At 44.3% G+C, this 8,239-nt stretch overlaps 1 pseudogene; it reads left to right on the top strand.

Annotated features, from left to right (window-relative positions):
• The first annotated feature begins 4,696 nt into the window (after window positions 1–4,696).
• Window positions 4,697–6,472, top strand: LOC148814452 (uncharacterized; annotated as a pseudogene).
• The last annotated feature ends 1,767 nt before the right edge of the window (window positions 6,473–8,239 follow it).

The following is an 8,239-nucleotide window of genomic DNA, read 5'->3' as shown; positions in this document are numbered from 1 at the left end:
GTAGAGAAATAGAATAACAGCAACACTGAGCCCTCAGCACCATACTGAGCACACGTCCATCTGCTCTCCAGCTTTGTTTCGTTGCAATTCAGCACAGAGCTGAAGATTATCTCTAGATAGAACCGTGTTAAATAGTCTGCAGACCAGTAGCAATTTTTAAAGTTAATTGCAATTGACCACAGGTGTTTTTCTATAGCTGTCAGGTGCAGTTCATTTACATGAAGGAAATCTCTTACCGAGTAAGATTACAGTGCATTAAGTAGTAGAGGATACTTACTGAGTAACCTGATGCGTTTAAAAGCAGCACAACTGGGCAGGAGTCAAACTTGCAACCTTCTGGTTTGTAGTCAGATGTGTTATCCATTGTACCACTGGCGTGATGCTGTTGAACTGTAACACAGTGAGCTTAGTGCTGCTACTAGCAATGCGTTACCCTGGTCCATTATTTTCCAAAAGTGAGAAACACTTGTTTTCTAAGTTTTGTCTGTTTTAAAACATCATCTCTCAAACCAAGAGTTTATCCTTTGCCCTGCAAGTCCGATTCATTTGGATTTCAAAGAAAAAAAATGTTTTCTTCCAAAACATCATAAAATCGTCACTTCATCCAGACTCTACCTCTCTCTTGAAGTGGTACAGCAGACCTTTCCAGGTGAGCAGATCACAGAGTCCGAAATGAGCTTCCTCCATCAAGCAAAGTACCTGAACTTGACTCTGTCATCATAAAAGCACCCCTGTAATAAAGCAATTAAATCCGAAATCAAGAGGGGAATTACCTACTGAAGTTCAAGAAGTCATCAATTTTAACCTAGCAAACACATTAAAGGCTGCATCTATACAAGTACGATTCTAGAAATGCTCACCAGATTATGTTTTAAGAAGGAGCTGCGGCTCAGGTTCCACCGAGATATAAACTCAGATGGCTGGATTCAGAATGCAGACTGATGGCATATAGATCCCTCGGTGATCTTCTGCATGTTCAAACCACCAGCATGTGACGACTCTGTGTCACCGAGCCCGACTCATGGTAAAGTGAAAAAAAAATGCCCTCAACATTGCTGACATTTTTTTGCCAGCTGGGAATATTTCTTCAGCATTGATAAGCAAGGTTTGTATTTCATCTTTCGCAAGTTTTATCAATTTCAAGAAAAACAAGTTGTTCAAGAAAGGAAATTAATATATGCATTCAACTACAGTGGTGTGAAAAAGTGTTTGCCCCCTTCCTGATTTCTTATTTTTTTGCATGTTTGTCACACTGAAATGTTTCAGATCATCAAACAAATTGAAATATTAGACAAAGATAACACAAGTAAACACAAAATGCAGTTTTTAAATGAAGGTTTTTATTATTAAGAGAAAAAAAAAAATCCAAACCTACATGGCCCTGTGTGAAAAAGTGATTGCCCCCTAAACCTAATAACTGGTTGGGCCACCCTTAGCAGCAACAACAGCAATCAAGCATTTGCGATAACTGGCAATGAGTCTTTTACAGCGCTGTGGAGGAATTTTGGCCCACTCATCTTTGCAGAACTGTTGTAATTCAGCCACATTGGAGGGTTTTCGAGCCTTAACCGCTTTTTAAGGTCATGCCACAACATCTCAATTGGATTCAGGTCAGGACTTTGACTAGGCCACTCCAAAGTCTTCATTTTGTTTTTCTTAAGCCATTAAGAGGTGGACTTGCTGGTGTGTTTTGGATCATTGTCCTGCTGCAGAACCCAAGTGCGCTTCAGCTTGAGGTCACGAACAGATTGCCGGACATTCTCCTTCAGGATTTTTTGGTAGACAGCAGAATTCATGGTTCCATTTACCACAGCAAGTCTTCCAGGTCCTGAAGCAGCAAAACAGCCCCAGACCATCACACTACCACCACCATATTTTACTGTTGGTATGATGTTCCTTTTCTGAAATGCTGTGTTACTTTTACACCAGATGTAATGGGACACACACCTTCCAAAAAGTTCAACTTTTGTCTCGTCAGTCCACAGAGTATTTTCCCAAAAGTCTTGGGGATCATCAAGATGTTTTCTGGCTAAACTGAGACGAGCCTTTTTTGTTCTTTTTGCTCAGCAGTGGTTTTTGTCTTGGAACTCTGCCATGCAGGCCATTTTTGCCCAGTCTCTTTCTTATGGTGAAGTCATGAACACTGACCTTAACTGAGGCAAGTGAAGCCTGCAGTTCTTTGGATGTTGTTGTGGGGCTTTTTCTGACCTCTTGGATGAGTCGTCGCTGTGCTCTTGGGGTAATTTTGGTCGGCCGGCCACTCCTGGGAAGGTTCACCACTGTTCCATGTTTTCGCCATTTGTGGATAATGGCTCTCACTGTGGTTCGCTGGAGTACCAAAGCTTTATAAATGGCTTTATAACCTTTTCCAGACTGATAAATCTCAATTACTCTGTTTCTCATTTGTTCCTGAATTTCTTTGGATCGCAGCATGATGTCTAGCTTTTGAGGATCTTTAGGTCTACTTCACTTTGTCAGACAGGTCCTATTTAAGTGATTTCTTCATTGAGAACAAGTGTGGCAGTAATCAGGCCTGGGTGTGGCTAGAGAAATTGAACTCAGCTTTCCAAAGATGTGATAAACCACAGTTGATTTATGTTTTAACAGGGGGGGCAATCACTTTTTCACACAGGGCCATGTAGGTTTGGATTTTTTTTTTCCCTTAATAATAAAAACCTTCATTTAAAAACTGCATTTTGTGTTTACTTGTGTTATCTTTGTCTAATATTTCAATTTGTTTGATGATCTGAAACATTTCAGTGTGACAAACATGCAAAAAAATAAGAAATCAGGAAGGGGGCAAACACTTTTTCACACCACTGTATATCAAGCCGTAGGTGGTTGTCCATAATGATCAATTCTATACAACAAGACAGGAAGAAATGCATTGCTGGAAATTGGACCCATAATCTCCTGTTTATTAGACAGGTGCTTTAACCAAGTAAGCCACAGCACCAACAGAGCACTCCACTTTTACAGCCACTTGGACTTATCGTTCTGAGACATCTGCATTCAGTGTGTGCTGAGCGTGCTCGCTGAGTAAGTTGCCACCTTTACATGCAATTGCAGCAACGGCACCAAGAGAAAGGATGAGAAATGGCTTTTATCTGGAACTTTTCATGTCCAAGGAGCTCAATGTGTTTTCCATATACAGCAGGGTGTCCTTTACACTGGCCACTGAAGCACAGCGTAGGCTTGGTGGTTTGACATCTCCCAAGGAAAATTTTGAAATCGCATGCGGAACAGGAAAATTCCCCTCGATGATCTGCTTATCTGTTGTGTTCTTCATGCATGGGTTCAAATCCCATACTTGTCAATCTCAACATCTGACACATGTGCCATTTCTAAGTTGAGCTTGTGTTCTTTTGTTCTTTTGCTCTGGTACAGCAAAAGAGCAATAATATTTCTAGCGGTGGCTGAACATGGTATAGTAGGCTAACATCAGTATCAAGCAGTGACAGTATCAGTATCAGATGAGGCTGCAGTACTTTGGTTTAGGAGCAGCAATATCTTTCTTGTGGAAAGAGGTATGACTGCAGTAATACAGCTCTTTGGAGCGAAAAAGTATCAACTATGGACATAAAGTCAACAGTTACGTTTAGAAGCTAAAGACATAGGCGCCAATGCTCCAGGTAAAACTGGAGCTCACAATCTCTGCATGACTCCATTGTGCACTGCTGTATACATACCACACACTAACTGACTGTGCTATTGGAGCTGCACAACCTGCTCTCCTCACACAGACTGGCACTGCACAAACACAGGGTGAAATGTACCCTTGCTGAAGAACCACACCCTGAGAGAGGAAACACCTCAGAAAATGGAGGTGCAGTCCGAAATGGAAATCTAATGGGTAAATTGATTCTTAGATGTAACTGCTGTGCTGCGTGCAGGTTGTCAGAAGACAGTTTGTTAAGACAGGACATAACTCTCTAAATTACCAAATTAGCCAAGTGCAATTGCTAAACTTTGCAGAATATGTATTGGCGCTTCTTCTTTCGTTTCTATGTTGTAATCTTTCTTGTCCTAAGGAAAGGGGAAGTATTAGAAAAGGGACTAAGTGCTGTATTTTTCCACTGCATCCAACATCTTTATAAAAAGCCTGTACTGTCTGTAGCAAGTGGAGTCTCTGATGCACTCTGCAGAGTGACAGCAGGGCTCCCAATATTGCAATATTGAAATAAAGACCTTACTCAGGTGAGAACTCTCTCTTGTGGCTTCCTTGATAGGTATATTTCCATGACAATTTGGCGACGAGGATGGGATCACAAACCTGAGTGTGGACGGCTGCTGAAACTCCATCCGGACCCGGACAATTTTAGTAAATTGGACAAACCTCATGGAATAAACTGCTTATCTTTTCCAGAGCGTCAGGATAATTCACGGCCGCCTGACGTCAGTAAGTGATCCTTTTAAAGAACCTTTTGTTTTAGACTGTAGAAGTAATCTTACTATAAGCCTGGGGCTTCAGTAAGCAGGTCTGGGACCTGGTGAGTCTGGGACTCAAGTAAAAAGAAGGTTGACAATATTTCCTGTGGTTTTGTTGCAGAGAAATAGGAGGCCGGTGAGGGTGTTCTCACACGGGTTTGATGAGTCTGGGACTCATATAAAGAACTTATATTAACACAGACATGTGGTTAGTGCTATGTGGGGTAGTTAATGTGGTAAAGTTCTAAGTAAGGCACCGATCGGTAAAATGGGGAATGAAAATTCAAAGATGAAAACGGGACCAAGTGGTCCAGCAAAATACATGTATGATAAGTTTGGAGAAATGGGAATAAAGTAAGTTAGGTTTTCCAGAAAAAGGTAGTTTTAGTACCAGACAGATACAACAACTAGAAGAACAGTTAAAAGAAAAGGAGAAAAAGGGAAATAAGAAAGTCGACTGGAAGTGTTTTGAGCCGTGGAAAACTGAGGCGCAAGTTAGAGAAAGATGAAGTAAACTGGGCAATAGTGGGAAGCAAACTGAAACACCCATGAACATAGTGGGAAGAGAATATGGATTAATATACTGTCAACCTTTTACTGATAATATGTCAGGGTGGACAAGTGAACGATGGCCCCGTGACGGTAGTTTTCAGCCATGGGCCATACGATTAATACACGAAATGACAGATTTGCCTAACCCAGGGGGAGATCCTTTGTGGGATTATGAGTATATGTGTAAATGTGTAAGTGTGTGGGATGAATGTGCTAAAAGGTATGAGCCACGATGGGGTAAGAAACCTGAACAGATGATGTTGAGCACTACTAAAGTGTACCCCGAATTGGATTGTTTTGCAGTAGCTACTGCTCCTGTAATTGACCCTCCGTCACCTCCACCATATGGGGGAGATAGGCGACCGACCTCGCCATATAATAGAATACGGAAAGGGGGACAGGGTGACCCTAGAGGGGCGCTCTCGCCATCCCGCACCAGAAGAGGGGTGCGGTATGATGGGGGTCCCTCCACCAACCCTTCCGCTGTTCTGCATCCCCTGTCCAGGGATGGGGAGGAGGTGGTGCCCCATATGCCAATGATTGAATGTCCTAATCCCCGCACTGGTGAGGATGAAGAACCTACTGTCCTCGTTTTCCGCCCATGGAAATTAACTGAGTTGGCGGCAGTTTTTGGGGAGCTGCCAAACCCCAAAACCAATGGGCGCAAGTACACGACAGCCCTGAGACGGCTGGTAGCGCAGTGCAGACCCACGAGCGGAGAGCTAGAGACTATTTTTCAAAAGACTTTGAAGCTTGATTACGGCGACATAAGGGGAGACGGTCAAAATGAGTTTAGCCCTGACCACCCATACAGCAGCATGCTGGCAGTGACTATCAGACCCAGCTTAATGCCATATGTCGCAGAATAGAGAAAAAATACCCGGGGAAAGTGGATTGGGTGGTGCTGAGGTAAATTAAGCAGAAACCCGGAGAAACCTGCAATTACTTTTTGGAGAGACTGACTCCTCTCTTCAGTAATCTTAGTGGCCTGCCTGAATCCCCAGCAGGAGGGGAAGGGTCAGTTTATGAAACCCAACTCACTTAACTTTTTGTAGAGGGACTGCTTTCAGAAATAGGCGGCATGGTAAAAACTACCTGTATCGGCTGGGACACCACCTGATTAGCAGAAGTATGTCGCCATGCTTATCATGCTGAATGACAGCTCACAGACAAAAGGGAGCGGAAAGCCCGAAAGGACAGTCATCAGCTTTACCAACTGCAAATGGCTCAGCTGCAGTTTTACCAGGGTAACCACAGTAGAGGCCGAGGGCAAGGGCAGCGCGGCCGTGGAGGATGGAGAGGAAGAGGCAGAGGCCCGAGAGGGGACTCCCAGGCTTGCTTCAAGTGTGGACGGAAGGGACACTGGGCTCGTGACTGCCCTGAACAAAACACAGCAGAAGGCAGAGACGACGGTGACAACTGGGATCCACCACCACCCCCTCCAGCCGAGGTAACCATGAGCTCACCCTGGCAAAGGGAGCAATGGGACTGACTTTCATCGCAAGCTGAGGTAGGGATACCGGAGCCACACACTCGTTACTCAGGGATAATATCCATAGGTTCAACCCTACCTCAAAGTCCATTTTAACAGTAGGAGTAACGGGACATCCGACAAAATCTTATTTTTCTGCACCCCTCACAGTAGAATGCCAACAGCATGGGTTTGGGCCGGGTAATCACTCGTTCCTTCTTTCTAAAGGGTGCCCTGTTAATTTGTGTGGCAGAGATTTACTCTGCAAAATGGGCCTCACCATCGTCTGTTCAGAACAGGGGCTTGAGCTAATCTGCAATGAAGACTGCTTGCCACGCACCATGTTAGTACAACACTCATCCATGATCCCTGACTGCTATTACAGTTGGGACTTAGTGCAGGATGAGGAACAAACACCACAACTCCTTTTACAGGAGGTTAAAAGACTGTGGCCAGGCCATGGTGATTTTCAGGATGGGAGTAATTTACATTGTACTGCAGAGGTTAGTTTTGGAGGTCCAGCTGAGGAATTTGAGACGGCGTGGTTCGGTGATGGACAGTGTAGTGACCCTAACCCTAACCCTAACCCCTAACTGGCAATGGGTATTTAATTTCGGCAGACTTTGCAGCACTAGCTATAACCTTAACAGAAAAGCAGAAAACACTTTATCGAGCGGGAATGCACCCTCATGTTTCCCTTGCTAAAGCATCAGGTTTTCTCTGGCAGGACGTGGGTGTCTTTGTCCGGCGGTGTGTTGAAAGCTGCTCGTGGTCAGCTCCGGATTCAAAGGGAGTTAGATACAATGCCACACTCCAGGCTAGTTGGTACCCATGCTCAGTGATCCTTCAAACCTGGAGGACCATGCACCTTACAGCTCCAGATGACCAAATGGGTGCATTATTTGTGTCTACCCCTGTTGATACTTCCCATCCTGCCCTAGAGGGGGTGCCTAGTTCCCTCTGGGCAGCCCACAAATATGATGTGGGACTAATGAAAGGCGCTTCCCCGCTCGAAGTGAAACCCAAGTCCACCTATAGGCCGAATAAGCCCCAGTATCCGCTCAGGCCAGATGCTGAAGTTGGGCTCCAACCCGTGGTTAACCAGTTGGTCACTGCAGGAATCTTGATTCCCTGCCCAACATCTCCCTGTAACACCCCACTGTTCCCCATTAAAAAAGCTGATGGGGAATCCTGGCGCCCGGTCCAAGACCTAAGAGCAGTAAATGCAGCTATATATGCTCGAGCTCCTGTAGTTCCAAATCCAACCACCATTTTGTCATCTATCCCCGGGGACTCAAAAGTTTTTTCTGTAATAGATTTGGCAAATGCATTCTTTAGTATCCCAGTATCCCAGAGTCTCAGTTTTGGTTTGCTTTCACATTTCAAGGGAAAAAGTATACTTGGACTTGTATGCCTCAGGGGTATACCGAGGCTCCTACTATCTTTTCCTCTGCATTGCAGGACTGTCTCTCAGGGTTTGGTTTTAAAAACGGTAGTACATTAGTGCAGTATGTTGACGATTTGTTGGTTTGCTCTCCAACCGAAAGCGCTTGCATTCAGGATACTAAAGATCTTCTAAATTATCTTGGCAGAACTGGAAATAAGGTTTCGCTATCAAAGCTGCAGCTTGTAAAAAAGAACGTATGTTATCTGGGTCATGACATCTCTGCAAATTCACGCTCAATTGGCACGGAGCGAATAACTGCTATCCAAAAAATTCCAAAACCCCGCACCAAGAAGGAAATTATGTCCTTCTTAGACTGCACAGGTTACTGTAGGGCGTGGATA

The sequence above is a fragment of the Atractosteus spatula genome, chromosome 27 (genome assembly GCF_055471065.1).
Source record: "Atractosteus spatula isolate fAtrSpa1 chromosome 27, fAtrSpa1.hap1, whole genome shotgun sequence".
Classification (NCBI taxonomy): Eukaryota; Metazoa; Chordata; class Actinopteri; order Semionotiformes; family Lepisosteidae; genus Atractosteus; species Atractosteus spatula.
This window is presented reverse-complemented; position numbering and strand designations above follow the sequence as displayed.